At 32.0% G+C, this 13,853-nt stretch overlaps 1 pseudogene across 1 annotated transcript in view; it reads left to right on the plus strand.

The window, feature by feature from the left end:
• LOC143240926 (transcriptional activator protein Pur-alpha-like) overlaps positions 1–9,237 on the plus strand; it is a 93,829-nt pseudogene extending 84,592 nt beyond the window's left edge. Inside the window, exon 8 of the transcript XR_013022049.1 lies at positions 7,977–9,237. The product of XR_013022049.1 is annotated as a transcriptional activator protein Pur-alpha-like (transcript). The remainder of the gene's footprint in view (positions 1–7,976) is intronic.
• Positions 9,238–13,853: the final 4,616 nt, after the last annotated feature.

The following is a 13,853-nucleotide window of genomic DNA, read 5'->3' on the forward strand; positions in this document are numbered from 1 at the left end:
GACATGGATTCCACTTTATCTGCAAAGGAGGCACTGATCTTGATTTGTATGATTAGCCAGTGATTTCTTCTCCTTTTAGACCTGATGATGTTTCTGAGGGATACAAAGAGAACAGAATATTTTTCAAGATCTTATTTTCATCAGTCACAATCTACCCCTCCTCAAGAGATTTCTCCTTCAACCCCTTTTTTTGTGGCTTGCCAATTAGGTATGTGGTATTTTACAAGTTTACCCTACTGCCTATGATACCTCCCTTTTTTCACTGATGATGGATGACTTTCTTCACATTCCTGTTGCTTTGAAGTCATGTTATATTTGGTTAGTTCACAAGGATTGGATGTTACAGTTCAGTTCTCTGCCTTTCAGACTAACCTCAGCTCTTGGTGTATTTTGTTGGGTGTTACAAACTTTTTCCCAACATCTTAACTCATTGGGTCTTCACACTCATTATATGGATGACTGGCTCCTATTCACTTCTTCCCTTTCACAGAAGCAACACAGGTAGGATGTCTGATAATGGTGGAAAAGTACATTCTTACCCCCCACTCAATAATGTTGTTCCTTTGGGGGCTATCTTCAATTACAACCAAGTTTTGGCTTAACTTTCTCCTCTTCATCTTCAAGATATGAAGCAAGCAGTCCACACAGTTCTCACCTCACATTTTTTCACAGTTTAAGAGGTTCTACCTTTTTTTGGAGGATTTGGCTTCCTTGAAGGCTTTCATTCCCATGGGTCAAACTCACATGCATTCCCTTCAGCTGACACTCTTCAGTCATTGGAACTTCACTTGGATATCTTGAATCACCTTGGATCCTGTCTTTTTTTTTTTCCAATTGGGGTCAATCCAACTTTGTGAATAGAGACCAAACTATGATAGTGGTTCTGCTTTCTCCATCTCCTCTGGATTTACATTTGTTCATGAATGCACCTTTAGAAGGTTGGTGTGTTTACCTCTACCCAAGAGAAATTTCTGGCCTATGGTGAGTTGAACATTTCTCTCCATATCAGTATTGTCAAACTTATAGCAGTTCATTGAACTTTGTCCTACTTTCCCTGTGAATAATAATAATATAACACCCCAACAACTCCACACTAGTCACTTAAATCACCGAGAAAGGGGACACCAAATCCACATCTCTGTGCTTTCAGTCCCTATATCTCCTTTACCTGGCCCATAGGCATCACATGGTGGATTTTACTTGCCATTTTTTGCTATTGTAAATCTGATTGCATATTAGTTATCTTGGCTGAACATAATTCTTCCCATGGAGTGATTCCATAATCTGCAGGATTTTCAGTTGATGTGTTCATAGTTGGATACTCCTTACATTGATGCTTTTATCACACACTGGAACAAAAAATTTCTTTCTCTTGATCTCCTATTCTACACCAACTAGTTCTGTGAATGGATACTTTCAGTCAAGACTGACAATCATCACATCTTTGTCTAATCTCCTATTCGACTTCTTCTCAGAGTTCTATCCCTTATCTAAACGACTTTGTGTCTAGTCCTCCTGGTGGATCTGTTTTGACTGATACAATTTTAGTTTCCATTGATCCAACATTTACTTGTACAACTTCCCCTATCCTTACCTCTCTCTCAGTTCCTGATCCTTCAACCTTGGCTTTTGTCAGTCTCAGCTCAGGGACTGACTTCATTTATTGTTTCTTTCCATTTCAAATTCATATGACCTTCTTCCATGTCTAGAGATGATGATCTAGCTTACACCTTTGGTCTATTCAACATTGATTCAGTCCTACCTGCCTTTATCTTTCTCAATTCTTCTCCTGGCACTTTGAACAAAGGCTTGTTCACTTTGACTGTGTCTAGCTATTGGATAGTCTTGTTGAATACCTTCCATTTCTCCAAGTTTTCTAAGGTTTTGTCTTTCTCTGTTATTTTCACTCCTTCCAAGTTATGCATTCTCCACATTTCTTTGTATTGCCTCAATGAAATCTCAGTGTAGTCCTTTATGCTCATTTCCATCCTTCCTTTGAACCTTTATCCATGTCTTCTATATACCATCTCTCCCTCAAGGCTTACTTCTTTGTTTTCCATGCTTGCAATATTTCTCTCTCAGATATTTATGCCATTAATGTTACCCAAATCCTATACCATTCCACTTATGTCAGCCTATATCTAGACCAAACATTCCTTCCTAAGACTTATGATACCCATGATGAATGCCTGCCTTTCACACTCATTTCCCTTTCTTCAGTCTTCCACCTGCACTCTCATTCTGTTCCAGATCAACTTCTTTGTCCACTTGGCTCCTTATACTGTTATGTAAGATGTACTGTCTCCATTTGGGATTCATGTTCACAACTTTTTCTTCCCTGAAATCAATCTGTTTTCTCTATTTTGTGTCCCATCATGCTAACTAGTTGGATCATCAACTCATTAGGTTGGCATATTCTGACTTACCATGAAAGGTTGCCATTTCCACAACATTTCTTCTCATCAAATTAATTATATAACCATACCTTTAGCTGCATGTCTTCATTTTCCTTTAGAGGAGATTGTTCAGACTGGAAACTACTCCCAGTACTTTTGTAGCTCATTATCTGCATGATCTGACCACATCTTCCTCAAGTTTTTATAGTATCCCTCTCATGGTGATTGTACACACATCCCTTTGCCTTTGACTGGAGTAATTCTTATCATATCATTTCATCTTTCTTTCCTTTTTAGATACTCTCTTTCTTTACCAATGCTAATAGGATCCCATTCTGTGGTGGGTGTTTCCTTTTCAGGTATGCTTTGCTTTAAACCTGAATTATTTATTGGTAAGGCTATAATGCTTAATCTGGAGATGGGGTGTTCTGCAAGACCACTGGTGGCTTGCCCAGTGGTATAAACATATGTTTCTGAATATCTGTCAATTTTTCAATTGTAGATCATTATTCATGTACTTTCATGAGTAAAGCAGAAGAGGATTTCTGCCAATCACTTAACTGAATAAATTGGGGATGGTCTGCTTTTCAAAACAGGAAATTGTGAACACCCTTTGCACTTTCTGCAGTGTGACATTCCTCTGGACTCCCTAGAACATCTACTTATTCCTTCTTTCTTTCTTCATATGGAGCAAAACAGTCCTTACCACTTCCCAATTCCCAGTCACTGGGGTGGTGGACCATGGAGAATTCCTCTTGAATACATTCTAAACTTTTAACTTTCTAAATATCCACTTAGGGAGAAGAGGGCAAAGTTGGTTTTCTTTTTTCCATTCTCCTTGGATGCTTATTTCCAGGTGGACAGTTGTCGGTTGGATACTGCCCTATTGCAATAGTTGTGTGCAGTAAAGGTCCCATTCTTGTTAATTCCAGTTGCTGGTAGTCGCTTACCTGCTACTGTTGTTAAATGTAGGGAACTTTGTCTGCTTAGTAATTCCAGCAAAAGGAAGAGTATTTTTCTGTTCTTACTCTGTAATGCTGGGCTTAGTTTGATGTTCTTATCCCTCCTACATTGGTGTTTTCTGTTTGTCTAATTTTAACCACATATCAACTTCCTCCTGATAATTCAAGTTGCTTGACATGTAACACTATATTTATTTATGGTTGAAATTTATTTTGTATATGTAATAAGGTCCACATGCTGCAGCCACATTGTTTATGTAACTTTATATTCATGTATATCTGATTGATCATCAACCTCTTAATGCTAAGGAAAAGTTGTGTTACCTCATCTGTGTGCTTGAGGTCAGGTATCTCTATAACTACATCAGAGTTGGTTTTCTTTAATGAATGAATTACATTTATACACTTCATATTTTCTTCATGTATCAGGCTCATTTCCTTCTTCAAGAGTTAAGGGTATACCTGTTCCAATAGTAGTGTGGTACCCAACACGTGTGCTTTATTTCATCTTAGAGCACATCTGGTCATTCTAACTGGTCATTTTCCACATAGTTTAAATGTTTTTTTACTTACACTTGCCTCTCCACCTTTGCAATGTGGGATCCTCGCTTTGTGTGTGTTGGAGATGGGGAGAGATAAAACCATATCAAAAGATAATATTTTCTCACATGAAAAGAGAAATTCCGATAGGGAATTATCACCTTGCACACACTTCTCCCTGCTCTTCCCCACTGTTGATGTTATTCATTTTAGATCATGCCAATTCTCAAAAGTGAGGATCAGGTTGGAATAGCAGAACTGCTATTATTGTTATAATAGCTTTTCCAATACAGGTGGTGTAGTTCTATTGGTGGATAGTAGTAGCAAGGTATGTACATTTTTAATAGTAATCAAAATTGGTGGGGTACACAGAGCATGAACAAATTTTTAGCAATACTTAGAGAACAGAAAGTAGATCAAGATAGCTTTTTGTGAGTTTGGTAAGTACCTATTGAAAATACATATTCAATAAAAGAAAATGCTAATGTCAGTGTCAGCAACAAACCGAAAACATTTGTAAATTAAAATTACTGTATATACTAAATATAGCTGTAGTTTCATCAAGCAAACTGTATAGGAAGTGTGGTAAAGATATGAAATATGTAAAACTAACAATTCACCAATATCTAGAGGATAGTTTGGTATGTGGAAAATTTTTAATACGTTTTTAGGGGATTTCTTAATAAGAAAAACAGTAGAATATCCATTTTGACTAAAAACATATGTATATTCATGTTGTTATAAAAACACAGTTTCAAGAAATCAATTTAACACAAAATTACAAAACCCTATAACCTTAGCATTCTTGAGAGATGGACCATTCTGTGTTTGGCCCTCACTTCACTGGTAAGTTTCTGCAAAACTCAAGATTATATTTTGTAGCACATAGGTGTGATGATACGTGTTATAGTCTCATGATTATGATTATAGTTTTACCTATAAGCAATCTATAAAACAAGATAAAATGTTCATGTTACAATTCTCAGACATTAAAGGGTTAAATGGAAAAATGCATATTCTAAAATCTATTTATATAGCAATCAATGTTTTTACAAATCTACTTATTCATGCTGTTATTTTTTTAAACTACAATGCAGCTAAAAAACCTAAGTCAACCAAACATGTTTTGGTTTTAATGTAATTTACATTTTCTGTCTAAAAAACAGTTAATGAGTTATAAAATGCAAGTTACAAGAGTAGACTTGGCAGCTCACAGAAACAGGTTTACAGGCTAGAAATAAAACTGAATGTGTTTGAAGGTTTTGCAAATTTAGAAATCTTAACAAAATTTGTAGGCCATCAAATTCCTTACAGACAATTTAAATGGACTTTTAATCACTGTTTACTCCAGAGTTACTCTAGTCTTTTATAAGTTTAAGATGTTAAATTTTCACATAAATAAATAAAAAGATTACTTGTTTCATTAACAAGTTTTAACATTTAACTTTTTTGCTTACCATAGGGAAGTATACTACTCACAAAAATCAAAAGGTAATAAGTTTGTACATTTTTCAAAATGCACAGAAAAAACAATATTGAGTAAGACTTTTTTATTACAAATGTCACAAGTAAACAATACCAATCAACTTAAAAAAAACTAATTTACAAATAACAAAAAATGCCAGTATATGGCAACACAAATATCAATGTAAAAATAACTTATTAAGGTTAACAAAGTTAACAAATTGCATGTTTAGTAGCTTGTGGGCCCTCCTCTATTGCTTGTGACTTTTCTATATGAGGATACTGTTAACAACATTTCATATTACTTACTGGGATAGCATAGTCCACTCCTGAATGAGGACAGCTCTGAACTCTTGGATGATTATAGAAGCTTGTTGTCTGTCTCTAACTGCTCTACCTAGTAAGTCCTAGTAAGTTGTATATAGTTCTGGTGACTTAGGATACTAATTCAACACCTATGTTCCTTCATCCTGAAAGAATTGTTGCATTATTCTGTTGATGTGGTGATAAGCATTATCTTGTATCACAGAAACACATTTCTAACAAAACCAGCAATAAATGGCAAACAATGGGTAGCAGGATACCATTCACATAATGTTTTGTTGTAAGAGATAATCCATCCACTGCATAGAGGTCTATACACCTCTATCTGCAGATGTCACCCCTAAGGCATCATGGTAGACAATATTACACCTCAAGTGTTACTCTCTTTCATGCCTTGCATGTTGATCATCTGAATATACACAGAATCTGTTCTCACCTGTGAACAGTACAGAAGTTCGTTTCTGAAGCCTGACTCCAACACCTCACAGAAGCTCATTCCTGAGGCCCCTAACACTGTAGTTTCTAAGGGCAAAATTCTGCAAATATAGGTCGTATATTGAATGCACATCACATCTGCAACCCTGGTCTAGCATTCTGATATTTCCTCCTGTGGTGTTTTACCTGTTCCACAATCTACTGACCACCATTTGTGATACCCCCTCTAGCTGTGCTACTTCAGTCTGGGTGTTACCCTCCTCTATCAGTGTGACAGCTCTACAAGCTTTAGTTTCAATTAATTGTTTCTTAACAGCTTGCTCACTCCTTACAGAAGTCAATACTCGTAAAACAGTCCATAAACCAAAAATTATTTCAAAAATAAACATCCTTCCTAATCAGTGAAAACTTGCCTTTTGCTTTGCAGAATTTGGGTCATTTCCCATAAAGGCCTATTACATAAGGAATCATTGCTGAATAAACTTGCACACCCTAAGTAGGATTATTATAATCCTCTACAATAAGCATGCTAAATTTGAAAAGGAATTTGATAATCTAAAAATATGAACATTTAAACCAACTTCATTATTCTTTTAATTTTTATGGATCATGTCTGTATTGTTTGGTAAGTTATCACACTAAGTCTAGTGAGGTGTGATTTATAGGACCTCTCTTCAATATAACATAGAATAAAGCAGTCAAATATAACATTTTAGATACTTTTATTTTAATTTCTCAATATCCATGGTTTTTTGGGTGCAAGATGCCTGGTCACTAAAGGACATTTTTATTTGCAATCTGCATACGTTGGGTTGTGGAAAAACACTACTAATGCTACACTTGGTAATGTTTTTTACACTGTAAATGCTTATCTATCACAGGATATATTTGAAAATGAAATGTGTGTAACAAAAGCCAATTTACAGATCATACCACTTTCATTTAGTATATAAGAACGTTTTATATGTTGAATGTTTATTTAGTGTGACAAAAACAATAAATATCTTGTGACTCTAAATGCTATTGTATGGAGGTGTAACAATAAAATAATCAGTATTTAAAAAGTTTTAACTAGTGAATCTATAATTACTTTTAATTCATTATAATGAAGCCTTAAATTACCTGTTTATTTCTGGTATTATTTTTTTAAATTATAATAAAAGAAAAGAAAAGGCAATTTCTAGAGAGCTAAATATATCCTTTTCATGTAGTATAAAAGATACAGTAGTTACTGCAGGTTTAAGTTTAGCTTGAAGTGAGTTCTTTGCATATGACATTCAAAAATTCAATAAAACTCTTGCACTTTTGACAAGGTTCTGTATTTGTCAAAGGCAAAGTATTTATTTATGAAACATTCAGTTTTAAATGTATTTATTTTTAAGGATATAAGCAAAATGTGTTGTGTACTATTCTAATTTTATGTCTCTAGGGGAAAAGCACTTTGCAACATATAATTCTTGTGTGCAAGTGTGTAGTTATATTACATGTACAAGAACTCTGCCAATAACTTAATGATTTTATATAGTGAATTTCCATCAGTCTATCACATAATAATATTCAAAATTCATTCCTTTATCTCAGACTTGTCTGTTTCATTATTAATGTTGAAAACTTATAAGGTATTACTAAGTTAATTGTTAATAGGCATACAATTTGCAACTTTATTTATTTTTTAATATTAAAACTACGGTAAACATAGGGTTGCTCATATTAACTGTCATACATGGGTACATGATTTGTTTTAGTAATAGTTAAATTAATATGAATATCACTATAAAAATAAAAAAACTTTTATTTCAGTTACAAAATATTCTGACCATAATTTGTGCTAATTAGAATATTTTAAATTTTAAAGGTGAAAAGCAATTACAGAACTTTCATCACAATCCCACAGAAGTCATGGAGTCATTTTCGAGACATAATTGCAGAATACATGGATAAGTTGAAAGAACATCCTGATAAACCATCTGAAGAGGGTAATTGAAAGAGTAAGAAAAAATATACATAACCAGTAGATAGAAGTTCCAGTTTTAAAAGACAAGTGTACAAGTGGAATACTTTCATTCTTCAGAGTTCTGACTTAATAGCTACTATTGTTGCCCAATAACAATGAGAAAGTTTTTATCTTGGCAAGAAATGCTTGTATCTCAAGTACTAAAGCAATGAGCACTCTCTTTTTTTATGTGAATTTATAAGTCGAATGTTATTGTTATTATTTCTCATTTAATTTAAAATGGGTGGTTTTATTTCTAGTTTTTATCAGATTGATGTGATGGCAAGTATTTCATTCTTTTTTTCTTTGCAGTAAATTATGTAATACTCTTTTATTTCTGCATAAGTGTTCTGGACCAAGATTAATTCCACTGTATTTTAAAAATGAAAGTAAAAGGAGGGGCAATGAGTTTTTTTTTTTTGGTGGGGGGTATGGGGATGCAATAGAATATTGTGATTGTTGTTACATTAATGAAAATTTAAATGCTTTTTTTTCATATCTAGAAGAAGAGTTTATCACAATAATATAAAACATAAAAAATTGTCTAACATCTTGCAAATTAAGTTATTATGAAAGAAAAACTTGTTAAAATGTTTTTCATCAATAAATAACTACTTGTAAAAATCCAAGAAACCAATTTGTAAACATTGTAATATAAATGTAGTACAGTAAAACTGAAAAAGAATAAATACATGGTACAAGATTATGCCTTCAATTTAGAGCATAATTTAATTCACTTGTTACATCTGTTAATCTTATCAAATCACATTCAAATACAGTTAGATAATGACACAGTGGAACATTTTTGTTTCAACCACTTAGTGATATCTTGTGGGAATCTAAGAAGGTAAGAAATACTGTTTGGGTGTATAATATATTAGTATATATATTTATGTATTTTGTTTTCTGAATACTTACAGTGATCTCTGATGGTTAATGTTGTTGTACACTTGTTTTTCAATTACAATAATTGAAAATTGTTATGTACCATAAACACACTGCCACTAATATTGTTTGTGATTCAATTGTTTCAGACATATAACTTTTGATATGAAGTATCTGTCATTGTTGTTGTTATTGCCAGGTTGTTGTGTGTTAAATAAAGAAAGAACAAGCCCTAAAAGTTTGTCATATTGTTTGATGTTTTGCTAAATATTTTTTTATTATTTTGGTTGAAAATATGCAGCAAGTGATAGCAATTCTTTTATTAAGAATGAATATTTTGTTTTACCTTCAATGAACCCTTAAAGATGTATTAACTTATTTCTTACCTACCATTAACCTTCTTTTAGTAACATAATTTCAAATAACTTTAACCCTAAGTCAAACCAAGAGTAACAGTTTGTTTCATAGCTTGGTAGTCATGATAAAGTTATAAAAAGATCTATCATACAACTGAAAGATTTCCTTTTAGCTTAACTGTAGATTTACCTGTAAATGAAGATTTTTTTTTTGTTTCTATGTAATGGAGTTATAACTATACAATTCAAATTTGCATCAGTGCTATTTCTTTGATCATTGTTAATTTGAAATAACTGATAAGTTGTGGAAAAGATTGGATGGATAAAATTTATAGCACTATCATTAGTATTATTATTAGAACTTTTTTCTTTCTTATGTATTTGTCAAACTGGAATCTCTCCATATTATTTAACATGTTTTATGTAGTTTTATCCACTAAATGAAAATTTATTCTAATTTGATCTTATATAGTTTATCTTAGAACTAATTTTGCTATCATTTTATAATTTTATTTGCAGTTTATTGTTTTGCAACATTGGGAAAAAATATGAAAATACTAAACAATACACAAATTAGTTTTGTAATACTTGCAAGAAGTAATATGTAGTAGAATGAACTTATAACTACCAAATCTTCTAGATCACTACACAATTTAGAATATTTTGTAGATGTTCTGCAGATGTTGTTTACTACTTTCTGTGCAGTATAAATTTTAAACCATTTAACATTAAGTTTTTATGAAATATGCTGATTAAATGGAGGCCTAGTAACACAGTTGACAGTGGGTAGTGATGGCTGGCTACCTTCCCTCTAGTCTTACACTACTAAATGAGGGTCGTCTAGTGCATATAGTCCTCAAGTAGCTTTGCATGATATTCAAAAGAAAACAAACCTGGTAACACAAATAAATGTTAAGGTGAAGGACGTTGCATGTTTCATAAAAACAATGCAACCTGTCTTTCACTATTAAACTTGTTTATAATAATTATTGTAAAAATAAAATACATGAAAATAGTTATGAAGCATTAAATATCTTCTTCTGTTCACTTCTTTAAAGAGCCTGTCTATAACTAAAACACAGTTTACTTGCTGTTCAGTTAAAATTTTATAGTGTTATTAAACTTTTGCACAAAGCAATTTTATGTAAGATATACTTATGTTACACCATCCAAGACACATAGAATGTTTGTCAATAAACCCTTCAAATTCTTAATTTAATAGTGTATGTGGTAAGTATATATTGAAAAATATATAAAGTATATTGTTTGTGAAGTTAGCCAAATTTTTCTTAATAGATATTGCATCTAAGATCATTGGGTACAAAGCTAAAGCTATAGAAAATATTAATGTTTAGTAAAGAACCTACTGAATTGAATAACTATTCCAAAAGACAATAACAACAACTTTCACAATTGACATCTGATTTTAACAATTATGATGTTTCAGCCCATAGTATTTGGTTATCATTAACTAAAAGTTACATTAAGAATGCAACTTCGCTTCATAGTGAACAAATACTATGGGTTAAAATGTTATAATCATTAAAATCACAGTTCCCTTCTGCAAAACTTTGTTGTTATATTTTTATGGAAAATATTGTTCATTTGAAATATTTTTAGAAATGCATTGAGACGTCCTTTTTCTATTTTGGGTTAATATACTATTATACAGGTAAGTATTAACTGTTGTAAAATGCTTGAAAAAGCAAAGTTACTTCAATAGACTTGCATTTAACTTTAAGAATCCAGGAAAAAAAAATCACAATGCAAATGTGAACACACATTAGCACATATGTATTTATAAGCACTTCTATATAAAATTTTTCCCCTTTTCCTGTGTCTTTATTTAACAGAAAGGTAAAACTGTTGAATACTCTTTTTTTCTAAGGCTAATATGTCAATACTTTCAATATAATTACTTTAATTATATATTATATATATAATTATATATGGTATTTAAATAAAATGTGACTTTTTTTTTCTGTGAAATTATTTTCTTTCACCAAGTTTTAAGGTACTTTTCTTTAAAGATCAAATTATACATACTTTTTTGAATAAGGAGGATTTTAAACAATAATTAAATAATTAGAATTAATTTTGCTTGTGTTTCCAGAAAAAATTGCTACTTCCTAGCATGCTCCTGATATAAACACTTTTAGAACTGCACACAAATTTGTACTTTCGTATCAGTTAGTTGTAAATAATCCTTAGAACTTCTATTCTTTATTTTTAAAAAAACAAAAAAAACGAGTCAAAATATGAGGTGAGACTTGTTCACCTAAAGTTGATAGGAAAAAAAAACACTCATATGAAGTGGTTGAACAGCTATGATGAACTATTACTGATATTTAAGATAAATATTTGTCATGGGGTATATTTAGACTTGTAGTAATTCTGGATTTTTTTTCCTTTAAATGTAATCAACCAAACATTTTATTTAATTATTGTGCTTCTAACGATTATTGTTCTAAGGAATTTTTTGTGTGTTTTAGAGGATTTATGACACAACTAAATTGAGCTATCTTGTTTTTGGTGAAGGTAAGATGCACAAAAAAAATCTGGTTATGATTTAATTAACAGCTTTTATAAAAAATTAATTTATAGACATAAACAACATTGGTGATTAACACAGAACAGTTTGAAATGTGATTCTTATGTAACTGGTTTTACTTTATACCAAGGAGTGTATAGACATTTTCAACAGTTGTATATCAGTTACCGCCAAAGACTTTCAGATATTTATGGCTGGAAGTCCATTAACTTCCAACATTTCCATTTTTTCAAAATATGTTTAGCTATATTTGAATTTAATTCGGTTCATTTTAATGCAGTTACTTAATTAAATTTAAATATATTGACGAATAGTTTTATTAAATATTTTACCAAATTCTGTTTGTAGTTACGTACTATATTTTTAACGTTAAACTTCTAAGTAATTTAAACCAATTTGTAATTTCACAATTTGTGTGTATGTTCAAAATATACAATTACTCCTATGGTTAATTTGAAGCTGGACAATAATATTTGATGTGTGGAAATAAGCTTTTTCGTCTTACATTGATCTTCTGATTTCTTTTAAATTACAGTTATGGCTTGTGAAATGTATGCATTTTATATTACTGTTCTTACACAAAAACTAAAAAAAAGCTGGCATATCTTTATGTGTTTTGTCGATCATTCTCTATAACGTATATTGAATGATTGGCAATGACTGATTAAAGAATGAAATGTGTTAAAGTTGAAATTTATATAATTTTAAACAAATGCTCTAATATTTTTTTTGTGTATACCAGTTATAATTTATCGGAATCCACCAACATACTGTGCTTAAGCGACAGTGAAACCATTTTTAATACACTGCCAACCATAACAAAATGTTTTAAAAGTTAGGACTGATCTGGGGAACTATTTGTATAGCTAAGTATCGCTATAAAATAATATGTTTAAATATCAAGTGATTAAAGTAAATAGATACATATTGTCTAAAGTAGAAACTAATCTCCATCTATCACTAACAAATTATTTTCATGACTTGAAATACTGAGTTTTTTTTTTAGAAAAATATCGCATGGTTTTTGTTTTGTCTTAAAACTGTAGTAGTTAAGCCATGTTAATTGTACATGTCTTCCATCCTCTTATAATATAAATTTAAGAAAAACTGATCCACTTGAAGCCATTTTTCTACTTGCGTAAAACTATAAAGTTTAGGAGTAGCCTGTTGAGTATTTCTAAGTGTTTTGTGCATGTTTGTATTGTATACTTTCTCTCTAGATTAACTTTGATTTTAATCTAACCCTAGACGTCTTTCGTTAATGAACCCTTTATCGCTTTTATTTCAATACAGAATAAATGACGCCACTATTATTGTTTGAAAACCAATTGGATCAATGTTAGAATTTTTTAGTTCAACTTGGTAACAAACAAGAGGAAATCCACAATAGCTGCGGCACTTGAAATTATTTTAGGCAGGGTTAGAGTAAATTAATCTATACGAGGTCTGTTCAAAAAATACACGGACTGTTTGAGTTGCGCGGCTCCAGTTGGTTCCAGGGGAATCCGCTTGGTGGCGCTAGGTTTGCACAGATCAGCTGATTACGACGCCATTTCCCGATTACAGATATCTTCATTTGTGTATTAGCTACGCCGTTTTAAGTGAAGTGCGATTTTTTCGTTTGGCGGATTTCAGAATGAATGACCTGAAGGAGCAACGACTTGCTGTGAAATTTTGTGTTAAACTTGGAAAAGCTGCGACTGAAACTTTTGCTATGCTTAACACGGCTTACGGTGATGTTGCTATGAATCGTACGGCATGTTTCAAGCGGCATAAACGTTTTAAGGATGGTCGACAGTCCATTGAAGATGATGAGCGTCCTGGACGTCCTTCCACGTCAACTGACGATCCACACGTAGACAAAATCAACACCCTGGTGCGGGCAAATTGACGTCTGACTGCCAGGGAGCTTGCTGAAGAGTGTGGGATATCAGTTGGATCTTGTTA

The sequence above is a fragment of the Tachypleus tridentatus genome, chromosome 2 (genome assembly GCF_004210375.1).
Source record: "Tachypleus tridentatus isolate NWPU-2018 chromosome 2, ASM421037v1, whole genome shotgun sequence".
In the NCBI taxonomy this organism is placed as follows: domain Eukaryota; kingdom Metazoa; phylum Arthropoda; class Merostomata; order Xiphosura; family Limulidae; genus Tachypleus; species Tachypleus tridentatus.